Genomic DNA, 17,050 nt, shown 5'->3' with positions numbered 1-17,050 from the left:
CTCTCTCTGACATGTCAGGACATGTTGAGGTAACCATAATTTAACAGTTTTAAAAAGTGCCAGAATGGAATTATATGGTTTTTGAAGAATTATTCACTGCTTTAATGTTATTTTTATTTCCACTTTTTGATGAATATTTTATTCCACCGCTCAAGCGTTTGCTACCCTGATACCGGCCTGAATTAGAAAACCGGTTTGGGGTTAAAACATGGTGATGATTGTGATGGACAAACAGGTCACAGCAGCTTTTCCTGTGGCCACTGAGAGGAAAGAATTCTAAGAAGAGCTGTATGTCTGCATTGTGTTCTCTTAAAAAAAGCCTTCTCTCTGTTGGGATTTACAAAAAAAAAAAAAAAACTAATTCCTAGGACAGATGACTCGGTCACAGTCGGTTAAAGACAGATTGGTTTCATCCAGGCAAATATTTTTAATGAGAGACAAAACGAAATGTGCTTTATAAGTGACTGGATATTGCCTGTCTGCTTACACACAGCACAGCGGCTCTTGTAACATCTGTGTGTGTGTGTGTGTTTTGTTTTTTGTTTTAAATCCAAACGCCGGTTCGTGTGTGTTCTCGATTCGAAACGGACACTGTGTTGAAGATTTCAATTTTAGGATTAGTTTGTTTGCAGATGACCAAGAAAATCATAGAGACCCAAACTGAAGCAGCGGGGTTATTTCCTAATTTGCATCTGCCAGCGCATATAATGCGGCATCCACGGGAGACGGAGCCGCCGACGTTTTGACAAGTGTGACATTTACAAATAAATCTCTGGGGGCTGTGAGAGAGAGAGAGAGAGAGAGAGAGAGAAGCCCATACATGTTTCCTTTCCTGAAGAAAAAAAAAACAGTGATGAAAGCGTAGAAGACGTGATTGATCTTCACCCGCTGCGTCTCTCTGCATTGCTGGCGACATCTGTTTTCCGTGTCACTTTCCATCTTGTCACTTTGTGTATTGTGTAATGCTCACCTTCAGGCTGACGGACCGATCTGTGTCCGTGTTAAAGTCTCGGCGTACGCTCTGCCTCAGCAGCTGAGGGCAAGGTCTTGATTGGTTGAGCTCCTTCCAGACCACGTTTCACCAGATGGCTCCCCTTCCCTTCAGCTGAAGCACTCTTTTTTTTTTTGTCCTATTACTTTGCCCGTCTGTCACAGACACTTAGATTAGTGCTTTCACAAATCTGCAGTGTTCAAAGCTTCAACAGTAAAGTACAACTAGGAACACAAGTTTGAATATATTGTGAATATTCTTAATTCTACGCAGACCGCAAATTATATACATACCAGCGGCGTCAATCGATTGAAAAGTTTAGCCAGACTAATTACATTCTAGCGCTGTGATTAATCACAATTAATCACTATGTTCAGCTTTGTAAACTTGACATATTTTCAAAAAACTTGCATATAAAAATGTCTGTTTACCAAGTTTTCTTATTCAGGACGGTTTAAAAGGAGTCATTTTGTTTGAAATGTTAATTTAGAAGTGCTAACCGTGAACTGGTTGTGCTTTGGTGGAAGGATAATTCATCGTTGCAATATGTACGTAGCACCTTGGATTCATCCCAACGTCTACTGCGGTGTTTTTTAAAATCGAAATTTAGTGTTCAGCGAACCGCCTGACTCACCTCGCGTGTTTTCTCGCTTGTGTTTGCAGCTCGGCATTACAAGGCAACGTAACGCGCTGCTGTGAACTACGACGGAGGCTTTTAGGTCAAAACAGTCAATACGATTAATCTGCAATATGTAATATTAACAAATGTCACTTTTTAGATTAATCATGTGTTAATGTTGACAGTCAATAATACTTGGATAAGATTCTTTTTAGCTTTTTGTTGCCTTAGGTGCTGACATAGTCCTAATTGTTTGACCTTCCTTTGTTACTCAATTGGTAGACCTAATTCAGATCAATTGCTTTTTCCTGACATGAAGCGAGATGAAAGTTGGAAGAGGGACTAACACGACCATGCTTGACAGTAGGTACAATGTTCTGAGACCCTAACTCCATCAGAACATGGAAAAACTGTGTCCAAGTCTCAACTATCTGAGGTTAGTTATCATCCTCAGGGGACAGAAAATCAGTTGGAATGATCAGAAACAATCCAGGACACCAAAAAATAACTATATTTAAGCTAATCTAAAACTAGATGGTGCTGGACTACCAGAGGGTGCCAACCAGGAAAAGCGTCTTTGTTTCATAATCTGTGCCACCCGTCCATCTTTATATCTGCTTTATCCTTGTTTGGTCGCAGGGCTGGTGCATAACTGGTGACTAATGACAGAGGCTGCCAGTCCATCACAGGGCAACACAAGACAACTAAGCACTGAAACCCTCACATGTAAAGTCAATATAAAGTTGCCCACTTAACCTAATGTTAGTCTGTGTGAATAGTGGGAAGAAGTTGGGTTACCCAGAGCCAACAGAGGGACTTGTTGGTGCGAGGCAGCAGTGCTGACGCCTTCAAGCCCGACTCAAATCTGCAGCTGCCCACTTTGAAAAGCTAAACACCTTTTGGAGAAAAGCACATCAGACGAGACAAAGACTGAGCTTTTTGACTCTAAGACTTTTGCTTGGAGGAGTCAAGTTGACTGTTGGCTGTGTGAACTGGTGGGAACATCACTGATAGAACAACGAGGAAAGGAAGACGACCTTTGAGGTTTAGATTCAGAGATACAGTAAGTAGCTAACACTTGGACACAGTGTTAGCCAACAAAATGGAGTTTGGGATAAATAAAGCAGAAAACATTGCATTGTTGTACTAGTCCCAACCCTCAAAGAGTTATGAACTGTCTAAAAGGAGTGTGTGCCTGTAAACTGAATCATTTAAATTGATTTGGACAGTTCTGGTAAGATGAAGAGTCAAATGTCCAGCCAGTGTGCCAAGACAAGACCAGGCTAAACAGAAAACTTCTCTTCAACTTGTTTAAGGACATTTACTCAAATAATAATGGGGAAACTTTCTATGAAACATAATTTGAGTCTGTGTGGATTAGATAAGAAGAACTTAGATTATACAATCATTCCATCCAGGAAAAAGAACAGTTCAAATGCCTTTTTAAAGGCAGTATGCTGGCACCACACATGAACATTCTTGTAAATCTGCTGTACCCGGGGCTTTGTTTTTTGTTTCTTTTTTTTTTTTTAATAAAGTACATTTTACACTAAGCATTAAAAGCAACGAACAAACCCAACAATAGAAAGAAAGGCTTTCATCGGAGCACTAGAAGGACTTCTTTTCCAAAGGTAGAGACCTTTAAAAAACCTACTTGCTTGAAAGAGTACCTCCAGGGGCTCTGCACATGCTTTTACCCTGTAATTTTTTTCTTTTTTTTGTTGTTGAAAAAAGCTAATCTTTTCACATGTGCAGCCTTACGGCCCTTTAACGGACTTCGCAGCAGTAGAGCAATGTCTTAAAAATGACCACAAAGTGAGCAGCAATGCATCAGATTCCCTGTCCTGGAGCTGAAATATAAGAAAGTCCAAATTAGGAGATGAAGAAGAACAATTTCCTCCCAGCAGCCTGATGCAGAATTAACAGACACACTGATGGGCTTTGACTGTGCAGGATATTCACCCAGCTTCTGAGTTATGCAGAAAAAACAAATTAGTTCTCCTTACTTAAAAAAAAATATATGCAAACTCGTTGCTTTTAAAACTTTTTTTAGTTTTCATTAAATTAACTAATTGAGTAACATTAATTTGTGCCATTTTATTGACCACAACTTAATAAATCTGAGTAGGTTGTAGTCACTTAAACTGCATCCAAACTCTAATTTTTTAATATATATATATAAAATAAATCCCAAAGCTTTCTGAAGGCAATTTTTTTTATGTGGAACTACTTATCTAAAAAGAAAGTTTATTGATTGAAACAGTTCCGGGCTCCTGCTTTTTATTTGTTTCTCTACTCAAACTGTGTCAGAAAATGCAGAAAGCAGGGAGATTTTTGCTCACTATTTTTCAATAATAGCAAACGCAAGCATATGCAAAGCTGCAGATTCAGGCAGAATGGAACGGTGGTAAAGATGAACATACAACTCACTCATGGCGTAGCTTCGTGGACGTGAATGTACATCCCAAACAAGTTAGTGAATTCTGCGTTCAGACCGAACGCGTTTCGATCATCAAAGTCACGAAACGCCTCGACTTTGACGCCTGTTCGTTTTGAAGCCTGACGCTTGATATCGAGCATCAAAAATGCTCTACCAGGGGTGGCCAAGTCCAGTCCTCGAGAGCCACCATCCTGCAAGTTTTAGAAGTATCCTTACTCCAACACACCGGGATCAGCTCTACAGAGGCCTGATAACAAGCCATTCATTTGATTCAGGTGTGTTGAAGCAGGGATGCATCTGAAAGTTGCAGGATGGTAGCTCTCGAGGACTGGACTTGGCCACCCCTGCTCTAGACGAACATTTTGGAGGAACATCTTGCCATTTTTCCCCCTCCCCTGGTCTCTTTGCACAATGGTGGAGAAAATACTGAAAAGCATCTTGACTTATTCACTGACTGAAAGAAAATGTCGTTATCGGGGGTCTCTGCGCAATATTTGAATTAACCAGATAAGTCAGACGGTTTGTGAGTTTGGTCGGTTTTGCCACCCAGCTGCGCTCTGACGAGCTAGGTGGTCAGAGCTCGTCAGCTCTGCTAGCTAGCATCGGTGCCTGTGTCTCCTGGTAGGACACAAACTACAGACCACTACGTCACAAAGCAGAGCCTTTCTGATTGGTTGAAGTTTCGTGTCCAGCAGCAAAAGTTCAGGTTTTCCAGGCTCCAGACACACGTCACACACTTGAAACAAGCAACGCTTTTAGGCCTGTCACAATAAGCAATAAATCAATTAATCGCATGATAAATTTAAACAAACTCAATAATTTCCATTTGAATGATTTATTGTTTTTCTCTCTCCACCAAAAACTGGATGACAAAAGTCTTCAATTTGTTGCTTTGGTCTCAATTAACCCTTTTTTTAAAGGGTTTTTTTAATAGAGACTTTATTATTCATTTTATTTGTTATTTCTGTTGTTTTATTTATTTATTTTGAAAATTTAAAATGTCTTCCAGTTCCAGTGTTTAAATGTTCATTAGAATTCAAAGTTTACTGACCTAGGAGAATCTGTTCTTGAATTACTGTTAAGTAATTCAAGAACGGAAATTATATGTCCCAGTAATATAATTACTATTATATTACTGGGAAACAGTCCCAAACAACAATATTATCATTTATCGCAATAACGTCTGTGGCCAATTTATCGTCCAGCAAAATGTGTTATTGTGACGGACCTAAACACACGTCCAGATGTAAACCAGATGCCCCTGATTTTCAATCAAGCTGTCCGGGTTGACTGAAAATTAAATACACTTAATTTAGTCTGTTAAAGTCAACATCGTCATTTGCTGGACTTATGAATGTCACCGAAACCTTGTATTCACACATCTTTTAAAGTGGACAGTGGTTCTCACTACAGTAATCACCAGAGCTGTTCTATGTTTGCCACAAGTATGAGTTTGGGTTTGTTATCCGTTTTTTTTTTTTTTTGCTTTATTTAGACCACTGCTCCCTCTGGCAATCTGTCGCTGCAGACCCAGGCCCTCCCTCCATCATCGTCTCGGTGAGGACCGGACAGAATGATGCGGTCAGGCGGCCATGCCCCCTTGTCTGCCGCCATCTGGAGACGCTGTCAAGTACAAACCGACAGTCGGTGATTCTTCTCAGGCGACGGATTGGCTGCCCGTTCAAAACCAATGCTCAGGGTTCACGTTGGGAGCAGCCCCTACTCCTATCTGCCATGTTCTGCAATTGTCACGAGCGCAACGCGTTCACCTTTCATGCCGCTGCCATCAGTGCAGGAAACAGAACAAATGTAGAGTCCGTGGAGTGTCCTTGGTGGCTGGGCTGTTGGATAAAAAGACTTATTTCTGTAAGGTGAGAACTTCTTTTTTTTTTTTTTACCTTGCTGCCAAAGCCTGTCAGCCAATCACCAGAAGTCGTACAAAGCAAGATGTGCAAGAAAAATACAAACCAGAGCATGAGACTCTTCATATGTACGGAAAGAGCGGCAGCAGCACGAGAGCTGGCGAGAACGTCTGAAACCCATTTAAAGCGTGACTCACTTAATGCATCTTAAGTGGACGGAAAAGCCGGGAAATAGATGTAAATGCACCGTTATCTCACACGGGAATAAATCTCCTTACAGCAGGAAGCACAGAAATACACAGACGGCTGAGGAAAACGGCTTCAGTTGGAGGTGTTGAGAAAGGAGAGACAGCTACAGCTCAACTTTACAAACCTAACTGTTCTCATTTACTGCCAGAAACAACTCCGCTCCGAGTTAAAGGGGCAGTATCGTGTTTTCCAGCCACATGGAATCATTTTATAGCATGATTAAGTAACTACGTTACCTTAAGTTGTTATAAAAATGTTGTACATGTACATATCAAATATGACTAAAAAGGAATTTGACTTTGTAATTTAACACCTTGAAATTGGGGCCTCCACCTCTATAATATGTCACCTATAAAGGTGACATATTATACACAATTTGTATTTTGTAGGTTTTTGGTACTTCAGTTTGGGTTTTTACTGCTTCCACAAACACCTCAAGCACGAAAGAAAAAATATAATTAAATTAAAAAACACCCAGCCAGTTTTTGGTGTCTGGAAAGTGAGCCATTTCAAAAACATCTAGAACGTCACAAATCAGCAGGCACTGACCATCACCTAGCAACCTTGCGGGACTGCGGCGCGTTTGGTCAGCTAGCTTTACAATTGTTAGGTTAGGTACAATTGCAGCAAGCAAGCGCTTGCTGCAATCTTTGCTGGTTGTACAGGAGGCTCCACTTCTTTCCAAAGATGTACGGTCGTATAACTGCGCATCTGTTTGCAGCCATTTTCATGTGCGAGTGTAAGCGTTGAATTGGGGGGCGTGGCCAGCAGCAGCTTATTTGGATTTAAAGTGACAAGAGTCAAAACATGTTCTGCATCACCCATAGATCTATCCTAACCTGTTCAACGAAGCATAACGGATCGCCTTTAAGAAGCTGTCGCTCTGTCCAACACTCCACCTGCAGGAAGTCATCACTACATCACTCCTCTATTAACCCTTTAACATTTTTACCTGCTTTTCACTGACAATTAGCTCATATAAAGAATGAGTAAACTGATTAACTGATTGATCTTTAACACGGTGCTACTGACGCAAACATTAAAAATGAACCGCCTCCACAATTCACCTCAGATTCAATGTTTTGAGTGAAATAAAATAAAGTTCAATTCAATGCTATACTGTAAATCTAAATAAACTAATGGAATAGTTTTTTTTCTCTCTCTTTTTCTTTAACAGTGAGAGAAAAAAATGGAAAATTATTTTTCAAGAAAAACTTTCTTTCACAAGACCTTTGATTATAATTCTTTAATGAGCTCCACGCAGCAGATGTGCTTATCGGCCTCTCAGCGACTCCGCTGCGAGAGAGAAAATGTATTTTTCTTGATTGTGAACAATAAAACTGAACACCCTCTCAAAGAGGGGGTATTTATAACGGCTCGTAAATGGGGGAGAATTTAAACTTAATGACATTCGAGAGATGCGAAAACTACTGCAATTGTTGCAAGATTAAATAGGACGGCTCCTCAGAAATAAAAGGAACGAGGCTGGAATGAGATAAGGGGGGAAAAAAAACCCATAATGGTTAGTTTGAGGGACAGAAAGAAGATGCATGGCTGAACGTGAAGCTGCGTGTCTGGGTGCAGCGGGTCAGGCGAGTACCAGCGGCCTGGAGTATGAGGGATTTGTCGGTGACAAGAAAGATTTAATAAATGATGCGGGGCTTGACAGGCAGTTAGTGGAGATTTATGAGTGAAGGTGATATGTTGGGAACATTAATACATGTTTGTGTCATAGAAGCTCACAGAAACCATAGGCTGCTTCTGCTTTTTGTTGGAAATTTAAAGCAGAAATGGTTTGAAGTAACGAAATTGCAACAAAGTCGTGGATCTGAGTTTTCATGTCTCCTTTTCAATGCAGCTGGTCACAAATTTATCACCTGTGACATCTCATTTTCTTATTTACACCTTCCTGGCTTAAGTAACAGCCAAAATATATTTTAGGCAAAACAAATATATACTTTTGGCAAAATATGAGTTGGGCAATTGAAACTGGCATTTTATCGGTTTACAGTGCTGTTTATGAACAGATGAAAGTCTGATGACCCAATCCTAACAAATATATTATACAGTTGAAACCAGACGTTTACATACACCAAGTAAAAAGACACATACAACTTTTTTTCATCACTGTCTGAAGTGAACTCAGAGCAACGTCTTATTTTAGGTCAGTTTTAGTTACTAAAATTATTTCAATCTGCTAAATGTCACAATAGTGAGAGACATTTTCGGTTTATGTCTTCTATATCGGAAGTTTACTTTGATTCTTCAGTGTTTGCTGGCATCGCCTTTGAAGTTCATGACTTGTGTCAAACATTTATGGGTTTCCTTCCATCAGCTCACAATAGTTTGCTGGAGTTCTGACCCATTCTGCCTGACAGAACCAGTCGAACTGAGGTAGGCCTTTTCAGATCTCAACAGGACTAACATCAGGACTCTGTGAAGGCCTAGTCAAAAACTTTGTTGTCTGTAAGCCATTTTGTAATCACCGTGGTTGTATGCTTAAGATAATTGTCCATTTGGACGATGGACAAAGCTGCTGTGGGCCACGTCCCAAAACTCAACATTTACACTTGCATGTGAAATGGGTGCAAACAGATGAGCAATTATGCAACCACACATCATCGAAAAGCAGAAGTGGAGCCTCCTGTACAATCATCAAGAATGCAGCAAGTGGGAAAAATCTTTCTTTACAAGTGTTTCGTCAAAAATACTTGTAGTTGGACTTACACCGCTTGGGTTGCTAAGTAAGATGCTGGGCTTCACTAGAGTTGCTAGGTGAGAGACATTCCCGAGGTTTTTGAAATGGCTCGTTTTCCGGACGCCAAAAAACATTTAACTTAATTGCAAAGAAATGACTTGGTGGTTTTTTTTATTTGTTTTTTTAAGCAATGGGCTTTTTTTTATTAGCTGTAGAAACACAAATGAAAGTACAAAAACATACAAAATGTGAATTTTACAAAAGAAGTCAATTTTAAGCTGTCTGTTAAAAATACCTTGTCCTTATTGTTATGTCAGCCTTATGATTCAGATTTGAATCACCCACTGAACAGTTTTAATGGGCCTCTGTCATATTCTTAGTGATGAGGTACTCAGATCAAGCAATGTCTTTTTAAGTCTTTTTAAAACTACATGTGATGAGTCTCAGTAGTTTGATTGCTTTATCTCAGGTTTGTGCATTGAATGTCTACAGAGTCTGATATAGAAAGACAGACGTCTCAGTGGTATTTTGGTTTTGATTAAAATGCAGTTGAGTGTGAAAGGGAATATCTCACTCTCAGCATCAGAGCTTGGTGGTGGTTTTAATTTATAACTAAACTCGTTTTTTTCTGCATTGTCATAATCTAACGGTATTATTGAACTACCTCCAGTTCAAATGGAACCATCTTTTTTTCAGTAAAGATAAAAAAGCCAAAAAAGCAAATGAATAAGTAGAAAAATCTCATTGGTTACTTGCCATTGAGGGTTGATACTGGGTTGTAATGCCAGGACAGCTTAGAAACCCTACTTTAAATGGGGAAATCTATGGGACTTGACCAAAGAGAAGAAGAGGAAGATGAGGAGGAGGAAAAAAAAAAGAATAAGAAAGTAAGCAAAAAGAAAATTTGTTGATTGTAACACGTTTTTCTTGGGTGAATTAAGCTTTTACCAAATAGCTAGCTAATTGGGACTGTTACTATAAAATAGCTAGCTGATTAGCTAGCTTGGACTCTTGATCATTACCATTTGTTTTTTGACAGCTGTTGACAAATTGCTTATTTACTGCCACTTTATGTTTGTTCACAATCTATGTAAATCTCAAAAATAGCAAACTTCACATAATACTGCCCTTTTAAGAAGTCCCTGTTCATGGTTTACCACAGGCCATATGTGGGACACAGCAAGCATGTGAAACGAGGCCCTAAAGCCAAGTGAGAATCTGAAGACATGAAAACATTTGTTCACAGAGGCTCTCTGTCACCAACTGAGCTCGAGCTATTTTGGAAGGAAGGTGCCTGTACATGTGCAAAGCTAGTGGAGACAAACCTCAAAAGACTTGGAGCTGTAAATGAAGTGAAAAGTGGTTCTACAAATTAACTCAGGCTGAATTGGTTGCAAAGCAAATTATTAAACATTTGAAAAAGAGAGTGCTGTTTGGTTTTAGAAAACATCCTTCTACTGAAACAGTGATATGCTTTTTAGTAGAAAATACATAATCAATGTTAGATTAAGGTGTTGCTGTTGATGCTGTATTTATTGATTTATGGAATGACACCATCAATTATCACTAACTAAACTGTTCTATTTTAACTCCTTTAAGTGCATACATATGGATAAGTCGTGTACATATTCAATGTAGGATGCAGAGTGTTAAGGTACAGAATATGCAACTGGGGATGGTTGAAAACGTGTATGGCGTACCACAGGGTCGGTGTACGGGACCTTTGCTTTTTAGCTTATTTATTAGTGTAACCTGCCAGATGTATGCAGATGATGTTGTAACTGTAGCAGAGGATAAATAACAAACTGGCCAAAAATTGACAGTGGCGATGTGTAATTGTGATGAATGGATCTGGAGTTTTCATGTACATCTTAATTTTTTCAAAACTTCGGGTTTGTATTTCTCAAGAAAAGGTAAATGCTGAAGGTGATACAACCATTTTTATTAAAGACAAAAATCTAAAGTTAGTACAACAGTTCAAATATTTAGGGGTCATGTTTAATTCACAATTTTGTTTTAAACAACAAATGAAAAGTTATGAATAGAAAGCAATTTAATCATATTAATTTTGTTAGAAAAATAGTAACTTTTGAAAGCGTAAATGTATACTTTGATGCCAAAAGTGTAGGACAAAAAAAAACAAACCCCAAAGCGCATGACTGCTTCCAAAAAATATGAATGACTAAACTCTATCACAATTTATTCAAAAGAATAAGGGCAGGTCGTAGAGTGACTGTTCAATATCACTCAGGAAAACTGCTGAGAGCCAAAGTTACATTTTAAACATCAGGAAGATTTCACTTCTCATTTCATCTAGAAAACATCTTTTTTTTTTTTTAAATGGCTCTTGGAAATCATCATCAACATTAATTACATGTTAATATGTTTGGATTTTATGGTTCTATGCATTTTTAGTGCTATTTTGTGGTTTCCATCCTTGGTTTTACAATAAAACTAGAGATTAAAGTTTACCACTAATGTATTTACATGTAAATGTTTATTAACACATTACCAATTTAAAAAAAAAAATCAAACTTAAACTTGATGTAAAGGCCTGCCTCATTTTCCCTTTCTAAACATTTAAAATAATGTTGGGGTTTTTTTCTTTCCACTTCCCATTGATGTGCTACGTTGTGGTGAACTATTGGAAAAAACTAAAAACAAAGTTGTGGTTGTAAGTTGACAAAATGTGAAAAGTTTAAAAGGTTAGTAATAATTTTGGAAGCGTGCGCCACTGATACATGGCCCTTTTAACACGGACATGAAATCTGACCAAACAGCCTGGTGTTGTCCTCATCAGCAGACCCGTGTTAACGATAGCCTCTGGTAATTATCTCAGCTGATAGTAAAGGAGCAACATTAACATATACTTGCTGTAAAAATGAACAACTGATTGGCCACAACACAAAGCACTTCTTCCATCAAAATAAATCAGTAAGGCTTCAGAGAACTGGGGTTACCCTGGAAACCACCAAGTCTGAATGGGAATTTTTCTGTACAATTTTGGTGATAATGACACGGATTACAGTTCGACGCTGCAATCAAAAATCCCTTTTCCTGTCCGCATCACCTTCACGTGAGAACTAAAAGGTCTCACGTGAACCATTTGCGTATTTATTAGGCTCGCTGAAGATGTAATCAAGTCTGAAATAATGATACTGTTGGAAATGGAGCAGGAAGAGTTCTGCATGGTGACTGTGAACCGGCCGAAACTGATTAATACTAATAACTGAGTTCAAAAGTAACAGTGAAAAACATTTCCTATCAGTTTTAAACGCAGGTACAGTTACAGTTCATAGCTGGAGTTTTTTAAAAAATTTTATTGAGCTTATGACTTTAATTGTCCACCACACAGAGTGACCCCATCGCGACTTGCCTCATTATGTTATAGATTCCATTGTGATTTTTTCCACACTTCTAAGCACTGCCACCCCACAACACAACATACAAACTTATTAGTTATTCTGATTAGATTGTGCTCTACTTAACACAACTCATTTGGGACTCATTAAAGGATTTTTAATGAATAAAGAAGTGACTTAATGTGCTCCAGAAGTGACCTATGATGATTTAGAACTTCATTAGTACCACCAGTGGAAGCTGACGCTGGCAGATAACCAGGAGTGGCTACGAAAGCTATGAAAAAAAAAAAGGTTAAATCAATGTAAATGAGCCTGGTTGTACTGTATAAGCTGCTGCTCATTTCTTATTTTGCATGTTGTCCAGTTTCATGTCATGAAAGAATAGAAGTACTGTCAAAGTTAAATTCAAAAGGTTCAGTAACTCACAGTACACTGCCTTTTTTTTTTTTTTTTTTGCATTTTATTGTGTCCCTGACAAAAACTTAAATTTATTTTCTTGGAATCGTTTGTCACAGTGCGACACAAAGTGGTGCATAATTGTGAATTGTAAAGAAAATGACAAATTGAAACTTCTTTTGCAAATAAAAATCTGAGAAAGTACGAATTCATTTTGTATTCTGCCACGCTGAGTCAAGATTCTGTAGAGTTAACTTCTGCTGCAATCACAGTTGCTGCTTTTAGTGTGTGCCTCTACCGGCTACAATTCTGGGCCAGTCTCTTTTGAAAAAGGATCAATTTGATGGGATGACGAGTGTTTGTGAACATCAAGTGTTGCCGAACGAACGTGCTCTCACCTAAACCAATCCATTATAAATCTGGGAGAAAGTTTAGTCCTTTAACAAACCTACCAAGAAAACCCCACAGGAACAGTCATTAAGAAAAAAAGCAGTTTTCTAAATATTACGCTCTACCAAACGGTTGAGATGTCTCTTTATGGTAAAAGGACAGAGGACAGTCAGAGGAAAAGGTGAACAATAATAATAATTATTGTTTTTTTGTTGTTGTTTTTTTTACATAAATCATCAAAGATATTTGTGAGGTATTTGATTAACTGTGTTGGAAACCATTCCATTAAAACAGCAGAAAGTGTTGGACAATAACTGACCTTCTTGGTCGATCTGTGGGCGACTACCAGTAGGAACCTGTGAGTAAGATTGGCTTCTATCTTAGTAACCCAGATTGGATACATTCTTGACCTCAGCATTTAAAACCCAGAGCTGGTCTGCAATTAAAGAGCTAAAAGTACTGTCTCTCTTAGACATGGTTGTTTTGTGCTGCATGTCAGAAATGTCAGTCCTTCACACATCCTTATGACAGGCAGAGATGAGTGACAGGATGGGATGGTGGTCTTGACCTTGAAGTCTTTGCTCCACTGTTTGACAGTTGATAGAACTATGATCCCACAGGGAGTGGTCAGGAGGTTGAAACATGAGATTATACAACTCATGCTGACATTAAGCCAGAAAATCAGCAATATCAAAATAAATGCATTTCACAAAACTGCAATGGAAAGATTTTAGAATCACGTGATCAGCAACCGGTTGTTACTACTGCTGGAAACGCTGAAGAGGACGACAGGAAGTGAGCTCTCACAGTATCGCAAAGTTCATCAATTCATAAAAAGTTGTGGGTCATTTGAAGCTCTTCTGTAAAATCGCCGCAAAACACCGCATGCGTAGCCATTCATAAGTATAAGGAGCTTATCCATATCTAGTGAATGAGCTTATTATTGTGAGATTTTAATTTCATTTCTTATTTAATGATAACACTGCAATGGCAAAACTGTGTTTATTCAACATTAGCAGAATGTAGACAAAGATTTGCACACATTTGTAACAGAAATGCAGCAATAGATTCCTCCAGTGCATTGAAAGCTGGGGATTGCAGTCCCATTAGTGTGAATAAAATGGATGCCCAACATCAGGAATTCCCCACAACCCGCCTACTGAAGCAGAGACCAGGCTGCAGGGATTCAGTAATTGTATTTATTCTAGTAGGAGTGACAGTTGTTCTGAGGCTCAAGAATGAGGCTTATATATGGCGGTGAAATAACTGGGATGCCCTCTAGTGTAGAGAGTGGTAGATGTGAACAAATGAGACCATTGTTCAAAGGAAAGTCCCCTTAAGTAGCACACCCTGGACTGCTAGTTCACATGCCACTTTATAAATCTTACAATACCAAGAGTTATCTTTTATCCTGACAAATCACACGGCCGACCAAGGTGCAAATCACCGAATTCAATTAAAGTAATTTCACAGAGCTTTTCTTTTGCACAATACCAGAAGGCCCAATGTGAACAGCCTTAAATGGAGTCATTCAAGCTAATTGTCTCTGTTCTTTGATTAAGATGTAGTGTTTCATCAAGCTCTCTGAACTCAAGAAGAAATTACTTGTGGCTATGAATGCTTGTATTCGTTAACCCCGCTGTCCTTAAAGAGGGCGTACTGTAATGAATGCCTTCTGAAGACTGCGGCACAGCTCGGCAAACCTGACTTCATTAAGGCACTGCAGAGGGAGAACAGCATTCCAGCCCAGAGTGTTGCGCGAATCCTTGTTAGTTAGTTTACAATGAAACGTCTTCCGCTCATTCAAGGATGCCGTTATAGCTGTGCTTGTTCTGATATGTCCAAACGTTCTGCACCCAAACAGACCGTTAGTCAGCTGACAAAAAAGGCAAGCTCCCACATGACGGAGCTACAGACAAAACATCCCCCGTGGGATCTCATTGTCATTCCAATTACACCGGTAGACACCAGTGCCAGAATAAGGGTACATTCACACCAGCCTTGTTTAGTTCGCTTTAATAGATCTCTAGTCCGTTTGCCCAGTAAAAGTTTGGTTTGTTTGGGGAGGTGTGGATGTGCAATCAAACTTGTGGACAAACTTGTGGACAAATAAAAGATGCAGTTTTAAAAAACTGCATCTTGAAAAATAGACCTTAAGCATCCTGTCTCTTTATCATTTGCCTCAATAAGTTATTCTTTAAAGAGGGCACATCCACTTTTTTAGCCCTTAAATACTTTTTTCGTGTGTACATTCAGTGTCTAGGACTGAAGAAATTGTTTGTATTCTTTTTGGGTTATATTTTTCAGTCTGTTCCATTCTCTCTGTTCCCCATCACGTTTTCTTGTCTATTACGTCACAGTATTTGCAGTGGAACTGCTAAACAAAGTCATAGATTTCCAATTTATGAATTTGCCCCGTTTTTTTTCCCCCTTGCAACTATTTTGTTTGTCAGAATTGTAACCACATCTGAAGGGAAAGTCATTTTTCGGAGCGTCGCTTCAGGAGCCTCCACAAGTATCAAGAGGGATTTTCCAAAGGACTTTGTCTGATTGAGTTCCTTCTCACACAAAGCAGTAAGCTCCTAATGACGCTACAATGACAACACAGCTTACTATAGACATGAATGTTGTGGCTGATAATGATGTCCTGGCCATTGGTTTGACAGTAGCATTGAGCCTTCAGCTTCTGTTAGCGCTGTGTGCTAGCTCTGTACTGCGTGTTTCAAATATAATTATCTGGCTTTATTTTGGACCTTTTTGTCTTGGGGAACACATGATCCAAATTCATTCAATAATGTTCTGGACACTCCAGTTAGCCAACTCTTTCATTATGTCAAGGCTTTGTTTACTTCAGTCATAGTGTGGCAGCATTAATATTTTAATAAGTATCTGACATACATGGACACTACAGTTAAACTATGCTCTCTACTGTAGGTAGCTGGTATGGATGTAGAAGGAGTAAATACGGTAATAACACCATGACAAACATGGACACTATAGTTATACATGAACATGTCTTCTGATGTTGACATCTTCAAAAATCTTGGGAATGAAAAGTTTCTCTGCCGGTAAACAGCCGAACGGGGTGGAGTGGAAAGGGGCGGGGCATGAAATGTCTCATTCACATTAAAAAACAACTGCAGCAAAACGGTTTGATCTAAAACAGCAGTAAATGACGGGTGTGGAGGCATGAGAACAAGAGACTCAGACCAACTCATTGCGATTCCACTTTATATAAACCAAGTGAATTATTTACATGTGAAAAGGAGGGATTTAAAAGCATGTGTACACTTTAAAACTCCTGTTTTTTATATTGTTTTTACAATGATCCATAATAACAGTTCACATACATTAGCATTTTCAACAACCTTTCGACTCCCACATGCATAACTTGTATTTAGTCCGTTATTATCCTCTCCCGTCCCTATAAGTGGAATAAATGTTCATTACAAATAACTTAAAGTTTTGTCAGCGGGCCTGTGCAGAAAGGAAGCAACTTAGTGGTCATGAAGAAATGAGGCGCAACATAAAACCCAGCAAGCATTATGTGTGAATGTACTCCTGGGAACGCAAGAACGGTAACTAATGACGGAGCATTGAATAATGAATGAGGCATCACTGGAGTGCACCTGGTTTAGACTTAATAATGGGCCCCTCGTAAAACAAATGGCTCTTAATCCTTAGGTACTATGTTTCACAAATGCAGAGCAATTCATCTGCTTACACCTTTGGCGACCACAATATTTTCCCCTAAAAATGCAGTATGTAACTTTTATTTAAAAAATAAAAGAAGAAAAGTTACTGTATTTTTTACACACTTGTCGAAACTGTCACTTTATTGTGACAGTATGGTGTGAGACAGATAACTCCTTTGCCTTCTCCCAGTGGACCCAGTGCTACCTGCAAGCAATCAGAATGAGGAGGCGGGTCTTAGCGTCGTCAGTCAGAGCAATATGAATGCTAAGGCTAGTTAGCATGGCCCCCAATCACAGCAGATAAGCGGTTTTCCTGGAATAGTCAGTTGTTTCTCTCCCATCAGTACA

At 39.0% G+C, this 17,050-nt stretch overlaps 1 long non-coding RNA gene across 1 annotated transcript; it reads left to right on the top strand.

The window, feature by feature from the left end:
* The first annotated feature begins 4,879 nt into the window (after positions 1-4,879).
* LOC107836559 (uncharacterized) lies at positions 4,880-14,040 on the top strand. The gene is made up of 3 exons (XR_001662472.1): positions 4,880-4,971; positions 8,241-8,242; positions 14,027-14,040. It is a non-coding gene; the product is annotated as an uncharacterized LOC107836559 (long non-coding RNA).
* The last annotated feature ends 3,010 nt before the right edge of the window (positions 14,041-17,050 follow it).

Source organism: Poecilia formosa, unplaced genomic scaffold, assembly GCF_000485575.1.
Source record: "Poecilia formosa unplaced genomic scaffold, Poecilia_formosa-5.1.2 Scaffold67, whole genome shotgun sequence".
Taxonomy (NCBI): domain Eukaryota; kingdom Metazoa; phylum Chordata; class Actinopteri; order Cyprinodontiformes; family Poeciliidae; genus Poecilia; species Poecilia formosa.
This window is presented reverse-complemented; position numbering and strand designations above follow the sequence as displayed.